Genomic DNA, 20,380 nt, shown 5'->3' with positions numbered 1-20,380 from the left:
CACACACGACACACATGCAGAACACGTGACACACACACAAACGTGTCTCACACACAACACGTGACACACAGAAACTCATCTCACAGACACAACATGACACACACACACAACATGACAAACACAAGCACAGACAGAACCCGTTAAACATACACAAACACATCTCAAATTTACAAGACGACACACGCACAACATGGCACACACAAACACACAGAACCTATAATACATGCACAAACACGTCTCACACACACCAGACGATACACACACCGAACATGTAACACACAGAAACACCTCACACACACACACAGAACACGTCTCACAGATGACACAACACCAACACACATAGATAGAACATGTCTGACACACGACACATGACACTGACACACACACACAGAGAACACATCTCACACATGACACTGACACACACACACACAGAACACATCTCACACAAGAGACACGACCTCAACACACACACACACACACAGAGAACACGTCTCACACAAGACACACGACCTCAACACACACACACACACACACACACACAGAACACGTCTCACGCAAACACACGACCTCAACACACACACACACACACGCACAGAACACGTCTCACACAAGACACACGACCTCAACACCCACACACACACACACACACACACACAGAACACGTCTCACACAAGACACATGACCTCAACACACACACACACACACACACACATAACCGACACGCAATGGCACACTTGTCACAAAAAATCACATGCGACACTGACACACACACACCCAGAATAAGACACACAATGGCACACGACACACAAAATAATACACGACACATGACACCGACACACAAAACATCACGCACACACAACACACGACACCTGTACACGTACACTGACCACAAAACTCAAGACAACACACAACACACACACAAAGCGACACACAACACATCTCACACACACAGAACGCGACACACAAAACCTCACACATACAAAAACATATCTCATACAAACACACAACACGTCACACGCACACAACACGAAACACGACACATCACGCACACAGCACGACACACAACAGACACAAAACGTCATACACAAGATATGACACCGACCGGAACACACACACACACGACACCTCACGGATTACCCTGCGTGGCCACCCAGTGTCACCGTTGCTCCAGGAGGTAAATTATTTGTGCATTACCCTGAGTGTCCACCGAGTGTCACACACACAGAACATGACACACACAAACTCATCTCACAGACACAACATGACACACACGCACAACATGACAAACACAAGCACAGACAGAACCCGTTAAACATACACAAACAATTTACAAGATGACACACGCACAACATGGCACAAACAAACACCCGGTCAAAAAGTGTCACTGTTGCTCCGTAAGGGATATTGTTGATGCATTACCCTGAGTGGACCACACATGACATCGACACACACACAGGCACACAGAATATGACACACAAAAAGGCACAAAACACACACAAAACAACTCACAAAACATCACACATACATCCAGAATACAACACTCAAAACGGCACAAAACACAGCACACGCACAACACGACACACAAAACATCACACACACCCAGAATACGACACACAAAACACAGCACACACAACACAACACACATAACATCACACACACACCCAGAATATGACACAAAACACAACACACACAGAACATGACAAACACACAACACATGACACCGACACAGACACACTCAACACAACGCTCAACACACACAAAGATGACACACAACACGTCTCACACACACAGAACACGACATGAGTGGCCACCGAGTATCACTGTACCTCCATGTGGGATATGGTTTGTGCAATACTTGGATTAGCCACCCAGTGTCACTGTTGCTCCATGAGGGAAATGGTTGGTGCATGACCCTGAATGGCCACGGAGTGTCACTGTTGCTCCATAAGGGGAATGCTTTCTGCATTACCCTGAGTGGCCACCTAGTGTCACTGTTGGTCCATGAGGGAAACGATTTGTGCACTACCTGAATTGTCCACCCAGTGTCACTGTTGCTCCGTGGGGGAAATGCTTTGAGCATTACACTGAGTGGCCACCCGGTGTCACTGTTGCTCCGTGAGGGAAATTGAATGTACAGTACCTGAGTGGCCACCCTGTGTCACTCTTGATCCGTGTGGGAAATTGTTGGTGCATACTCTGAGTGGCCACCCAGTGTCACCGTTGCTCCATGAGGGAAATTGGTTGTGCACTACCCTGAGTGGCCACCGAGTGTCACTGTTACTCCAGTAGGGAAATGATACGTGGAATACCTGGATTGCCCACCTGGTGTCACCGTTGCTCCGTGAGGGAAATTGTTGGTGCATTACCCTGAGTGGCCACCCATTGTCATTGTTGCTCCATGAGGGAAATGCTGTCTGCTTTGTGCATTACCCAGTGTAGCCACACAAGACACACACACACAAAACATGACATACGACACAGACACACACACACAAACAGAACATGTAACACATACACAAACACGTTTCACACACACAAACACAACATATGACACCGACACACACACACACACAACACGTAACATACACACAAACACGTCTGACACACACAAGACAAACACACACAACACATAACATATACACAAACACGTCTGACACACAGGAGACCAACACACACACAGAACACGATGCACACACAAACACTCTCACACCCACGACAACGACAGAAAACATGTGACACACACATACAAAAACACATCTATACACAACACACGCCAACATACGATGAGTCACACGCACACAAAACGACACATGGACACAGTCACACGCACACAACACGACACACAACAGACAGAAAATACACTATACAAGACATGACACGACAACACACACACAACACACGACACCTCACGCATTACCCTGAGTGACCACCAAGTCTCATTGTTGCTCCGTGAGGGGAATGCTTTGTGCATTATCCTGAGCGGCCACTTAGTGTCACTGTTGGTCCATGAGGGATGTTGTTGGTGCATTACCCTTCATGGCCACCTAGTGTCTCTATTTCTCCGTGAGGGAAATGCTTTGTGCTTTGTGCATTATCCTGTGTGGCCATCCAAGACGACAACACACAAGACGACACACGACACCAACACACACACACTACAGACACGTAACACTACACAAATCCGTCTCACACACACAAGATGACACACGACACCCAGCCACCACCCACACACAGAACAAATAAAACATCTCACACACGCAACATGACACACACACACACAGACAACATCACATATACACAAATGCACCTCACACACAGAAAATGACACACAGAACATGTAACACATACACAAATGTGTCTCACACACACAAAATGACACACACAGAACATGTGACAAACGCACACAAATGTGTCTCACACACACAACAGCACACACATGCAGAAAACCTGACACACACAAACACGTCTCACACCAATGACACCTACACACACACACACACACACAGAACACGTGACACACACAAACACGTCTCACACACAGAACAACACAGACACAAATGAGACACACACACCATACACAGAACACGTCTCACAGATGACACACGACACCAACACACGCACACAGAACACATCTGACACACGACACATCACACTGACACATTCACAGAGAAAACATCTCACACACAACACATGACACTGACACACACACAGAACATGTCTCACACACGACAGACGATACCAACACACAAACACACACAGAGAACATGTCTCACACGTGACACACGACACTGATGCACACACACAAGGAGAGAAACGTCTCACACACGACGTCGACACACACACACTAACACATACACAAACACGTCTCACACAAAATTGCACACAACACAGGACACCGACACAACACAAACGAATCGACATGCAACGGCACACATGATACACAAAACAGACCGCACCAACATACACAACAGAATTATACACAAAACAGCACACGACACACAAAACATACATCGCACACATGACACTGACACACAAAACATCACGCACACAACACACATCTATACACCACTCAACAAAACACACAAGACCACACACAACACATACAAAACGACACAAAACAAAAACCAACAAACAAACACACCACCCTACCCACACACGTCTCACACAAGAATACGACACACACTTCTCATACACACACACAACTCACGATGAGTCACGCACACAAGACAATACATAACAGACACAAAACATCATACACAACACATGACACCGACACACACACACACACACACACAGACGACACCTCACGCATTACCCTGAGTGGCCACCGAGTGTCACTCTTACTCCATGAGGGGCATTTTTTCTGCATTACCCTGAGTGGCCACGGAGTCGCACTCTTGCTCCGTGAGCGAAATTGTTGGTGCATTACCCTGAGTGGCCACCAAGTGTCACTGTTGGTCCATGAGGGAAATTGTTGGTGCATTACCCTGCGTCGCCACCTAGTGTCTCTATTTCTCCATGAGGGAAATGCTTTGTGCATTAACCTGTGTGGCCATCCAAGACAAGACACACACACACACCACGACAGACGACACCAACACACACTCACAACAGAACTCGTAACACGACACATACATGTCTCACACAAACAAGACGACACACGACCCCCCCCACAGAGAACACGTAACAAGTCTCACACTCACAACACACACACACACAGAGAACACGTCACATATACACAAACGTGCCTCACACACACTAAATGACACACAGACAGAACATGTAACACATACACTATCGCAGCTCACATACACAAAATGACACAAGCAGAACGCATAACACACACAAACACGTCTCACACACACAAAACGACACGCAGAACACATAACACACAAAAACGCGTCTCTCACATAGAAGACAACACACACTCAGAACACGTGACACACAGAACACGTGACTCACAAACATGTCTAACGCACAACACATGACACACACAAAGACATCTCACACACATAACATGACACACACGCACAACATGACACCCACAAGCACACACAGAACCTGTTACACATACACAAACACATCTCAAATGCACAAGATGACACACACACAACACGGCACACACAAACACACAAAACCCAGAATACATATGCAAACAAGTCTCACACACATAAGACGATACACACAGAACACGTCTCACAGATGACACACGACACCAACATACGCACACAGAACATGTTTGACACACGACACATCACACTGACACACACACACAATACGTCTTACACACGACACTGACACACACACAGAACACATCGCACACATGACATACGACACTGATGCACGCATGCAGAGAATGCGTCTTGCACATGACACACGACCTCAACACACACACACACAGAAAGAGAACACGTAACACATGCACAAACATGTCTCATACAAAACCACACACACATAACCAACACACATACACAGAACACTGACACACTCACAGAGAATACGACAGGCAACGGCACTCTTGACACACAAAATCACATACGACAGCGACACACACAGACACAGAATAAGACACACAACAGCACACGACACACAAAATCATACACGACACATGACACGACACACAAAACATCACGCACACCCAACACACGACACCTATAGACACACATCATCACAACACTCAAGACCACACACAACACACACACAAAACAACACACAACACATCTCACACACACACAACACGACACACAGAACGTCACACATACCAAAACACATCTCATACACACACACTCAACATACGACGAGTCACACGCACACAACACGACACACGACACGTCGCACACACACAACACGACACACAACAGACAGAAAACATCATACACAACACATGACACTGACACACAACACACACACACACACACGACACCTCACACATTACACGGAGTGTCACTCTTACTCCATGAGGGGAATTTTTTCTGCATTACCCTGAGTGACCACCAAGTCTCACTGTTGCTCCGTGAGGGGAATGCTTTGTGCAATACCTGGATTAACCACCCAGTGTCACTGTTGCTCCATGAGAGGAATTGTTGGTGCATTACCCTGAGTGGCCACCGAGTGTCACCGTTGCTCCAGGAGGGAAATGCTTTGTGCAATACCCGGATTAGCCACCCGGTGTCACTGTTGGTCCATGAGGGAAATTGTTTGTGCAATACCTGGATTAGCCACCCAGTGTCACTGTTGCTCCATTGGAGGAATTGTTGGTGCATTACCCTGAGTGGCCACCGAGTGTCACCGTTGCTCCAGGAGGGAAATGCTTTGTGCAATACCCGGATTAGCCACCCGGTGTCACTGTTTCTCAGCAAGGGAAATTGTTGATGTATTAACCAGAGGGGCCACCGAGTGTCACTGTTGGTCCATGAGGAAAATGGTTTACGTATTACCTGGATTGGCCAGCTGGTGTCACTGTTGCTCTGTGAGGGAAATTGTTGGTGCATTACCCTGCGTGGCCACCTAGTGTCTCTATTTCTCCATGAGGGAAATTGTTTATGCATTACACTGAGTGGCCATCCAAGACGACACACCACACCAACACACAACAGAACAGGTAACACTACACAAACACGTCTCACACACACAAGAATACACACCACACCCACACAGAAACACACAGACACAGAAGTCCTAACACGTCTCACACACACAACACGACATACACACACAGAAAATGTCACATATACACAAAAGCACCTCACACACACAAAACGACACATGCAGAACACGTAACACACACAAACATGTTTCTCACACTCACAACAACACAGACACACGGAACACGTGACACACACACAAATGCATCTCACACACACAACATCACACACACAGAACACCTGACACACACAAACACGTCTAACACCCATGACACCAAAAAGAAAAGGAGTACTTGTGGCACCTTAGAGACTAACAAATTTATTAGAGCATAAGCTTTCGTGAGCTACAGCTCACTTCATCGGATGACACCCACACACACACACACACACAGAATTCCTGACACACAAAAAGATGTCTCACACCCACAACACCGACACACACACCCATACACAGAACACATCTCACAGACGACACACGACACCAACGCTCACACACAACACATCACACTGACAGACACACAGAACACATCTCACACATGACACATGATACCCACACACAGAGAACACATCTCCCACATGACACACGATACCCACACACACACACAGAACACGTCTCACACATGACACCCACCCACCCACCTACACAGAACACGTAACACATACTCACACAATATTGCACACAACACAGGACAGCGACACACACACAAACAGAATACGACATGCAACGGCACACATGATACACAAAATCACAGACGACACCGACATACACACACAGAATTAGACACACAACAGCACACGACACACAAAATCATACATGACACATGACACCGACACACAAAACATCATGCACACGCAACACATGACACCTATACACAAACACCCAACCCAACACAACACTCAAGAGAACACACTACACACACACAAAATGACACACAACACGTCTCACGCACACAAAATGACACACAAGACGTCACACATACAAAAACACATCTCATACACACACAACACATGACGAGTCACACGCACACAACATGACACATGAGATGTCACACGCACACAACGCAACACACAACAGACACAAAACATCATGCACAACACATGACACCGACACACACCACACACACTCATAGATGACACCTCACGCATTACCCTGAGCGGCTACCCAGTGTCACTGTTGGTCCATGAGGGAAATGATTTGTGTATTACCGGGACTGGCCACTTGGTGTCACGGTTGGTCCGTGACGGAAATTGTTGGTGCGTTACCCTGAGGGGCCACCTGGTGTCACTGTTGCTCCGTGAGGGATATTGTTGGTGCATTACCCTGCGTGGCCACCTAGTGTCTCTATTTCTCCATGAGGGAAATGCTTTGTGCTTTGTGCATTAACCTGTGTGGCCATCCAAGACAAGACACAGACGCACACACTCACACAGACACACCACGACATACGACACCAACACACACTCACAACAGAACTCGTAACACGACACATACACGTCTCACACAAACAAGATGACACGACTCCCCCACACACAGAGAACACATAACACGTCTCACACACACAACACAACACACACACACACACACAGAACACATCACATATACACAAACGTGCCTCACACACACTAAATGACACACAGACAGAACATGTAACACATACACTAACGCATCTCACATACACAAAATGACACAAGCAGAACACATAACACACACAAACACGTCTCACACACACAAAACGACACGCAGAACACATAACACACAAAAACGCGTCTCTCACATAGAAGATGACACACGCAGAACACGTGACACACACACACAGGCACATGCGTCTCACATAACATGACACACACAGGCAGAACACCTGACTCAGACAAACATGTCTAACGCACACAACGCATGACACACACAAAGACATCTCACACACACAACACGACACACACGCACAACATGACACCCACAAGCACACACAGAACCTGTTACACATACACAAACACATCTCAAATGCACAAGATGACACACGCACAACACGGCACACACAAACACACAAAACCCAGAATACATATGCAAACAAGTCTCACACACATAAGACGATACACACACAGAACACATCTCACAGATGACACACGACACCAACACACGCACACAGAACACGTCTGACACACGACACCGACACACACACAGAACACATCGCACACATGACATACAACACTGACGCACGCACGCAGAGAATGTGTCTCACACACGACACACGATACTGACACACAGAAACACAGAGAACATATCTCACACGACAGAAGACCTCAAAACACACACACATATACACACACACACACACAGAACGCGTCTCAAACAAGACATACGACCTCAACATACACACACACACAGAGAACACATGTCACACAAGAGGTACGACCTCATCACACACACACAGACATGTCTCACACAAAATCACACACATAACCGACACACCCACACACACAGAGACATGTCTCACACAAAATCAAACAGATAACCGACACACCCACACACACAGAGAACACCAACACACACACCCAGAATACGACAGGCAACGGCACACGACACACAAAATCATACACGACACATGACACGACACACAAAACATCACGCACACCCAACACACGACACCTATACACACACATCATCACAACACTCAAGACAACACACAATACACACACAAAACTACACACAACACGTTTCACACACACAGAACACGACACACAAAATGTCACACATACAAAAACACTTCTCATACACACACACACACAACATACGACGGGTCACACGCACAGAACACGACACACAAGAGACACAAAACATCATACACAAGACATGACACTGACACACAACACACACACACACACACACGACACCTCACGCATTACCCTGAGTGACCACCGAGTGTCACTCTTAATCCATGAGGGGCATTTTTTCTGCATTACCCTGAGTGGCCGTCCAGTGTCACTGTAGCTCCGTGAGCGAAATTGTTTGTGCATTACCCTGCGTGTCCACCGAGTGTCACTGTACCACCATGTGGGATATGCTTTGTGCAATACTTGGATTAGCCACCCAGTGTCACTGTTGCTCCGTAAGGGAAATGGTTGATGCATTACCCTGAGCGGCCACCCAGTGTCACTGTTGGTCCATGAGGGAAATGCTTTGTGCATTATCCTATGTGGCCATCCAAGACGACACAGGACACCAACACAACAGAACACAAACACACAACAGAACAGGTAACGGTACACAAACACGTCTCACACACACAAGATAACACGGCACCCACACACAAACACACCCACACACAGAACACGTAACACGTCTCACACACACAACACAGAACACATCACACATACTCAAACATGTCTTACACACACAGCACGACACACACACACGGAACACGTCACATATACACAAAAGCACCTCACACACACAAAATGACACACACAGAACATGTAACACATACACAAACGCGTCTCACACACAAAACGACACGCAGAACACGTAACACACACAAACATGTCTCTCACACTCACAAAATGACACAGACACACAGAATACGTGACACTCACACACACATCATCACACATGAAGAACACCTGACACACAAACACGTCTAACACCCACGACACCAACACACACAAACACGTCTCATACACAGAGAACACATGACACACACAAACACGTCTCACAACCATGACACCAACACACACACACAGAATTCCTGACACACAAAAGCATGTCTCACACCCACAACACTGACACACACACAGAACACGTGACACACACAAACACATCACACACACAGAACACCACACACACAAATGTGACACACACAACACGACACACACACCCATACACAGAACATGTCTCACAGACGACAGACAACACCAACACACACACACCGAACACGTCTCATACACGACACATGATACACACACACAGAGAACATGTCTCATGCACGACACCGACACACTCACAAACACACACACACAGAACTCGTAACACATACACAAACATGTCTCACACAAAATTGCACACAACACAGGACACCAACACACACATACACCCAGAATACGACACGCAATGGCACACGACACACAAAATCACATACGACACCGACACACACACACACAGAATAAGACACACAACAGCACACGACACACAAAATCATACACGACACATGACACCGACACACAAAACATCACGCGCACACAACACACGACACTTATACAAACACACTCAACACAACACTCAAGACAACACACACACACACACAAAACGTCTCACACACAGAACATGAAACACAAAACGTCACACATACAAAAACACTTCTCATACATACACAAAACGTACGAGGAGTCAAACGCACACGACACATCACATGCACACAACATGACACACAACAGTCACAAAACGTCATACACAACACATGACACCAACACACACGACACACATGCAGAACACGTGACACACACACAAACGTGTCTCACACACAACACGTGACACACAGAAACTCATCTCACAGACACAACATGACACACACACACAACATGACAAACACAAGCACAGACAGAACCCGTTAAACATACACAAACACGTCTCAAATTTACAAGACGACACACGCACAACATGGCACACACAAACACACAGAACCTATAATACATGCACAAACACGTCTCACACACACCAGACGATACACACACCGAACATGTAACACACAGAAACACATCTCACACACACACACACACAGAACACGTCTCACAGATGACACAACACCAACACACATAGACAGAACATGTCTGACACACGACACATGACACTGACACACACACACAGAACACATCTCACACATGACACTGACACACACACACAGAACACATCTCACACAAGAGACACGACCTCAACACACACACACACACACACACAGAACACGTCTCACACAAGACACACGACCTCAACACACACACACAGAACACGTCTCACACAAGACACACGACTCAACACACACACACACACACACACAGAACATGTCTCACACAAGACACACGACCTCAACACCCACACACACACCACAGAACACGTCTCACACAAGACACACGACCTCAACACACACACACACACGCACAGAACACGTCTCACAAGACACACGACCTCAACACCCACACACACACGCACAGAACACGTCTCACACAAGACACACGACCTTAACACCCACACACACACACACACACACAGAACACGTGTCACACAAGACACATGACCTCAACACACACACACACACACATAACCGACACGCAATGGCACACTTGACACAAAAAATCACATGCGACACTGACACATACACACCCAGAATAAGACACACAATGGCACACGACACACAAAATAATACACGACACATGACACCGACACACAAAACATCACGCACACACAACACACGACACCTGTACACATACACTGACCACAAAACTCAAGACAACACACAACACACACACAAAGCGACACACAACACATCTCACACACACAGAACGCGACACACAAAACCTCACACATACAAAAACATATCTCATACAAACACACAACACGTCACACGCACACAACACGAAACACGACACATCACGCACACAGCACGACACACAACAGACACAAAACGTCATACACAAGATATGACACCGACCGGAACACACACACACACGACACCTCACGGATTACCCTGCGTGGCCACCCAGTGTCACCGTTGCTCCAGGAGGTAAATTATTTGTGCATTACCCTGAGTGTCCACCGAATGACACACACAAACTCATCTCACAGACACAACATGACACACACGCACAACATGACAAACACAAGCACAGACAGAACCCGTTAAACATACACAAACAATTTACAAGATGACACACGCACAACATGGCACAAACAAACACCCGGTCAAACAGTGTCACTGTTGCTCCGTAAGGGAAATTGTTGATGCATTACCCTGAGTGGACCACACATGACATCGACACACACACAGGCACACAGAATATGACACACAAAAAGGCACAAAACACACAAAACAACTCACAAAACATCACACATACATCCAGAATACAACACTCAAAACGGCACAAAACACAGCACACGCACAACACGACACACAAAACATCACACACACCCAGAATACGACACACAAAACAGCACACACAACACAACACACATAACATCACACACACACACACACCCAGAATACGACACACAACATGACACAAAACACAACACACACAGAACATGACAAACACACAACACATGACACCGACACAGACACACTCAACACAACGCTCAACACACACAAAGATGACACACAACACGTCTCACACACAGAACACGACATGAGTGGCCACCGAGTATCACTGTACCTCCATGTGGGATATGGTTTGTGCAATACTTGGATTAGCCACCCAGTGTCACTGTTGCTCCATGAGGGAAATGGTTGGTGCATTACCCTGAATGGCCACGGAGTGTCACTGTTGCTCCATAAGGGGAATGCTTTCTGCATTACCCTGAGTGGCCACCTAGTGTCACTGTTGGTCCATGAGGGAAACGATTTGTGCACTACCTGAATTGTCCACCCAGTGTCACTGTTGCTCCGTGGGGGAAATGCTTTGAGCATTACACTGAGTGGCCACCCGGTGTCACTGTTGCTCCGTGAGGGAAATTGAATGTACAGTACCTGAGTGGCCACCCTGTGTCACTCTTGATCCGTGTGGGAAATTGTTGGTGCATTACTCTGAGTGGCCACCCAGTGTCACCGTTGCTCCATGAGGGAAATTGGTTGTGCACTACCCTGAGTGGCCACCGAGTGTCACTGTTACTCCAGTAGGGAAATGATACGTGGAATACCTGGATTGCCCACCTGGTGTCACCGTTGCTCCGTGAGGGAAATTGTTGGTGCATTACCCTGAGTGGCCACCCATTGTCATTGTTGCTCCATGAGGGAAATGCTTTCTGCTTTGTGCATTACCCAGTGTAGCCACACAAGACACACACACACAAACATGACATACGACACAGACACACACACACAAACAGAACATGTAACACATACACAAACACGTTTCACACACACACAACACAACATATGACACCGACACACACACACACACAACACGTAACATACACACAAACACGTCTGACACACACAAGACAAACACACACAACACATAACATATACACAAACACGTCTGACACACAGGAGACCAACACACACACAGAACACGTGACACACACAAACATATCTCACACCCACGACAACGACAGAACATGTGACACACACATACAAAAACACATCTCATACACACACACGCAACATACGATGAGTCACACGCACACAAAACGACACATGACACGTCACACGCACACAACACGACACACAACAGACAGAAAACATCATATACAAGACATGACACCGACACACACACGACACCTCACGCATTACCGTGAGTGACCACCAAGTCTCATTGTTGCTCCGTGAGGGGAATGCTTTGTGCATTATCCTGAGCGGCCACTTAGTGTCACTGTTGGTCCATGAGGGATGTTGTTGGTGCATTACCCTTCATGGCCACCTAGTGTCTCTATTTCTCCGTGAGGGAAATGCTTTGTGCTTTGTGCATTATCCTGTGTGGCCATCCAAGACAACACACACAAGACGACACACGACACCAACACACACACACTACAGAACACGTAACACTACACAAATCCGTCTCTCACACACAAGATGACACACGACACCCAGCCACCCACCCACACACAGAACACATAAAACATCTCACACACGCAACATGACACACACACACACAGACAACATCACATATACACAAATGCACCTCACACACAGAAAATGACACACAGAACATGTAACACATACACAAATGTGTCTCACACACAAAATGACACACACAGAACATGTGACAAACGCACACAAATGTGTCTCACACACACAACAGCACACACATGCAGAAAACCTGACACACACAAACACGTCTCACACCAATGACACCTACACACACACACACAGAACACGTGACACACACAAACACGTCTCACACACAGAACACACAGACACAAATGAGACACACACACCATACACAGAACACGTCTCACAGATGACACACGACACCAACACACGCACACAGAACACATCTGACACACGACACATCACACTGACACATTCACAGAGAAAACATCTCACACACAACACATGACACTGACACACACACAGAACATGTCTCACACACGACAGACGATACCAACACACAAACACACACAGAGAACATGTCTCAAACGTGACACACAACACTGATGCACACACACAAGGAGAGAAAATGTCTCACACACGACGTCGACACACACACACTAACACATACACAAACACGTCTCACACAAAATTGCACACAACACAGGACACCGACACACACACAAACAGAATTCGACATGCAACGGCACACATGATACACAAAATCACAGACCGCACCAACATACACACACAGAATTATACACACAACAGCACACGACACACAAAATCATACATGACACATGACACTGACACACAAAACATCACGCACACACAACACAACACCTATATACACACACTCAACAAAACACACAAGACCACGCACAACACACATACAAAACGACACACAACACGTCTCACACACACAGAATACGACACACACTTCTCATACACACACACAACTCACGATGAGTCACGCACACAAGACAACACACAACAGACACAAAACATCATACACAACACATGACACCGATACACACCACACACACACACACAGACGACACCTCACGCATTACCCTGAGTGGCCACCGAGTGTCACTCTTACTCCATGAGGGGCATTTTTTCTGCATTACCCTGAGTGGCCACGGAGTCGCACTCTTGCTCCGTGAGCGAAATTGTTGGTGCATTACCCTGAGTGGCCACCAAGTGTCACTGTTGGTCCATGAGGGAAATTGTTGGTGCATTACCCTGCGTCGCCACCTAGTGTCTCTATTTCTCCATGAGGGAAATGCTTTGTGCATTAACCTGTGTGGCCATCCAAGACAAGACACACACACACACCACGACAGACGACACCAACACACACTCACAACAGAACTCGTAACACGACACATACATGTCTCACACAAACAAGACGACACACGACCCCCCCCACAGAGAACACGTAACAAGTCTCACACTCACAACACACACACACACAGAGAACACGTCACATATACACAAACGTGCCTCACACACACTAAATGACACACAGACAGAACATGTAACACATACACTATCGCAGCTCACATACACAAAATGACACAAGCAGAACGCATAACACACACAAACACGTCTCACACACACAAAACGACACGCAGAACACATAACACACAAAAACGCGTCTCTCACATAGAAGACAACACACACTCAGAACACGTGACACACACAGAACACGTGACTCACAAACATGTCTAACGCACAACACATGACACACACAGACATCTCACACACATAACATGACACACACGCACAACATGACACCCACAAGCACACACAGAACCTGTTACACATACACAAACACATCTCAAATGCACAAGATGACACACGCACAACACGGCACACACAAACACACAAAACCCAGAATACATATGCAAACAAGTCTCACACACATAAGACGATACACAGAGAACACGTCTCACAGATGACACACGACACCAACATACGCACACAGAACATGTTTGACACACGACACATCACGCTGACACACACACACAATACGTCTTACACACGACACTGACACACACACAGAACACATCGCACACATGACATACGACACTGATGCACGCATGCAGAGAATGCGTCTTGCACATGACACACGACCTCAACACACACACACACAGAAAGAGAACACGTAACACATGCACAAACATGTCTCATACAAAACCACACACACATAACCAACACACATACACAGAACACTGACACACTCACAGAGAATACGACAGGCAACGGCACTCTTGACACACAAAATCACATACGACAGCGACACACACAGACACAGAATAAGACACACAACAGCACACGACACACAAAATCGTACACGACACATGACACGACACACAAAACATCACGCACACCCAACACACGACACCTATAGACACACATCATCACAACACTCAAGACCACACACAACACACACACAAAACAACACACAACACATCTCACACACACACAACACGACACACAGAACGTCACACATACCAAAACACATCTCATACACACACACTCAACATACGACGAGTCACACGCACACAACACGACACACGACACGTCGCACACACACAACACGACACACAACAGACAGAAAACATCATACACAACACATGACACTGACACACAACACACACACACACACGACACCTCACACATTACACGGAGTGTCACTCTTACTCCATGAGGGGAATTTTTTCTGCATTACCCTGAGTGACCACCAAGTCTCACTGTTGCTCCGTGAGGGGAATGCTTTGTGCAATACCTGGATTAACCACCCAGTGTCACTGTTGCTCCATGAGAGGAATTGTTGGCGCATTACCCTGAGTGGCCACCGAGTGTCACCGTTGCTCCAGGAGGGAAATGCTTTGTGCAATACCCGGATTAGCCACTCGGTGTCACTGTTGGTCCATGAGGGAAATTGTTTGTGCAATACCTGGATTAGCCACCCAGTGTCACTGTTGCTCCATTGGAGGAATTGTTGGTGCATTACCCTGAGTGGCCACCGAGTGTCACCGTTGCTCCAGGAGGGAAATGCTTTGTGCAATACCCGGATTAGCCACCCGGTGTCACTGTTTCTCAGCAAGGGAAATTGTTGATGTATTAACCAGAGGGGCCACCGAGTGTCACTGTTGGTCCATGAGGAAAATGGTTTACGTATTACCTGGATTGGCCAGCTGGTGTCACTGTTGCTCTGTGAGGGAAATTGTTGGTGCATTACCCTGCGTGGCCACCTAGTGTCTCTATTTCTCCATGAGGGAAATTGTTTATGCATTACACTGAGTGGCCATCCAAGACGACACACCACACCAACACACAACAGAACAGGTAACACTACACAAACACGTCTCACACACACAAGAATACACACCACACCCACACAGAAACACACAGACACAGAAGTCCTAACACGTCTCACACACACAACACGACATACACACACAGAAAATGTCACATATACACAAAAGCACCTCACACACACAAAACGACACACGCAGAACACGTAACACACACAAACATGTTTCTCACACTCACAACAACACAGACACACGGAACACGTGACACACACACAAATGCATCTCACACACACAACATCACACACACAGAACACCTGACACACAAACACGTCTAACACCCATGACACCAAAAAGAAAAGGAGTACTTGTGGCACCTTAGAGACTAACAAATTTATTAGAGCATAAGCTTTCGTGAGCTACAGCTCACTTCATCGGATGACACCCACACACACACACACACACAGAATTCCTGACACACAAAAAGATGTCTCACACCCACAACACCGACACACACACCCATACACAGAATACATCTCACAGACGACACACGACACCAACGCTCACACACAACACATCACACTGACAGACACACAGAACACATCTCACACATGACACATGATACCCACACACAGAGAACACATCTCCCACATGACACACGATACCCACACACACACACAGAACACGTCTCACACATGACACCCACCCACCCACCTACACAGAACACGTAACACATACTCACACAATATTGCACACAACACAGGACAGCGACACACACACAAATAGAATACGACATGCAACGGCACACATGATACACAAAATCACAGACGACACCGACATACACACACAGAATTAGACACACAACAGCACACGACACACAAAATCATACATGACACATGACACCGACACACAAAACATCATGAACATGCAACACATGACACCTATACACAAACACCCAACCCAACACAACACTCAAGAGAACACACTACACACACACAAAATGACACACAACACGTCTCACGCACACAAAATGACACACAAGACGTCACACATACAAAAACAGATCTCATACACACACACAAAACATGACGAGTCACATGCACACAACATGACACATGAGATGTCACACGCACACAACGCAACACACAACAGACACAAAACATCATGCACAACACATGACACCGACACACACCACACACACTCATAGACGACACCTCACGCATTACCCTGAGCGGCTACCCAGTGTCACTGTTGGTCCATGAGGGAAATGATTTGTGTATTACCGGGACTGGCCACTTGGTGTCACGGTTGGTCCGTGACGGAAATTGTTGGTGCATTACCCTGAGGGGCCACCTGGTGTCACTGTTGCTCCGTGAGGGATGTTGTTGGTGCATTACCCTGCGTGACCACCGAGTGTCTCTATTTCTCCATGAGGGAAATGCTTTGTGCTTTGTGCATTAACCTGTGTGGCCATCCAAGACAAGACACAGACGCACACACTCACACACACACAGACACACCACGACATACGACACCAACACACACTCACAACAGAACTCGTAACACGACACATACACGTCTCACAGAAACAAGATGACACGACTCCCCCACACACAGAGAACACGTAACACGTCTCACACACACAACACAACACACACACACACAGAACACATCACATATACACAAACGTGCCTCTCACACACTAAATGACACACAGACAGAACATGTAACACATACACTAACGCATCTCACATACACAAAATGACACAAGCAGAACACATAACACACACAAACATGTCTCACACACACAAAACAACATGCAGAACACATAACACACAAAAACGCGTGTCTCACATAGAAGATGACACACGCAGAACATGTGACACACACACACAGGCACATGCGTCTCACATAACATGACACACACAGGCAGAACACCTGACTCAGACAAACATGTCTAACGCACACAACACATGACACACACAAAGACATCTCACACACACAACACGACACACACGCAGAACATGACACCCACAAGCACACACAGAACCTGTTACACATACACAAACACATCTCAAATGCACAAGATGACACACGCACAATACGGCACACACAAACACACAAAACCCAGAATACATATGCAAACAAGTCTCACACACATAAGACGATACACACACAGAACACGTCTCACAGATGACACACGACACCAACATACACACACAGAACATGTTTGACACACGACACATCACACTGACACACACACACAATACGTCTTACACACGACACTGACACACACACAGAACACATCGCACACATGACATACGACACTGATGCACGCATGCAGAGAATGCGTCTTGCACATGACACACGACCTCAACACACACACACAGAAAGAGAACACGTAACACATGCACAAACATGTCTCATACAAAACCACACACAAATAACCAACACACATACACAGAACACTGACATACTCACAGAGAATACGACAGGCAACGGCACTCTTGACACACAAAATCACATACGACAGCGACACACACAGACACAGAATAAGACACACAACAGCACACGACACACAAAATCATACACGACACATGACACCGACACACAAAACATCACG

At 46.7% G+C, this 20,380-nt stretch overlaps 2 long non-coding RNA genes across 2 annotated transcripts; both read right to left on the bottom strand.

Moving 5' to 3' along the window:
* Positions 1–6,440: 6,440 nt before the first annotated feature.
* LOC122457550 lies at positions 6,441–13,509 on the bottom strand. Its single transcript, XR_006277123.1, has 3 exons — positions 13,439–13,509; positions 13,098–13,211; positions 6,441–6,507 (listed from the first exon to the last, which is right to left on the bottom strand). It is a non-coding gene; the product is annotated as an uncharacterized LOC122457550 (long non-coding RNA).
* Positions 13,510–13,570: 61 nt separating this feature from the next.
* LOC122457551 lies at positions 13,571–19,150 on the bottom strand. Its single transcript, XR_006277124.1, has 3 exons — positions 18,977–19,150; positions 18,772–18,773; positions 13,571–13,644 (listed from the first exon to the last, which is right to left on the bottom strand). It is a non-coding gene; the product is annotated as an uncharacterized LOC122457551 (long non-coding RNA).
* Between the last annotated feature and the right edge of the window lie 1,230 nt (positions 19,151–20,380).

The sequence above is a fragment of the Dermochelys coriacea genome, chromosome 26 (genome assembly GCF_009764565.3).
Source record: "Dermochelys coriacea isolate rDerCor1 chromosome 26, rDerCor1.pri.v4, whole genome shotgun sequence".
Lineage (NCBI taxonomy): Eukaryota > Metazoa > Chordata > Testudines > Dermochelyidae > Dermochelys > Dermochelys coriacea.
Note: the sequence above shows the minus strand (reverse complement) of the source record. Positions and strands in the feature narration are given on the sequence as shown.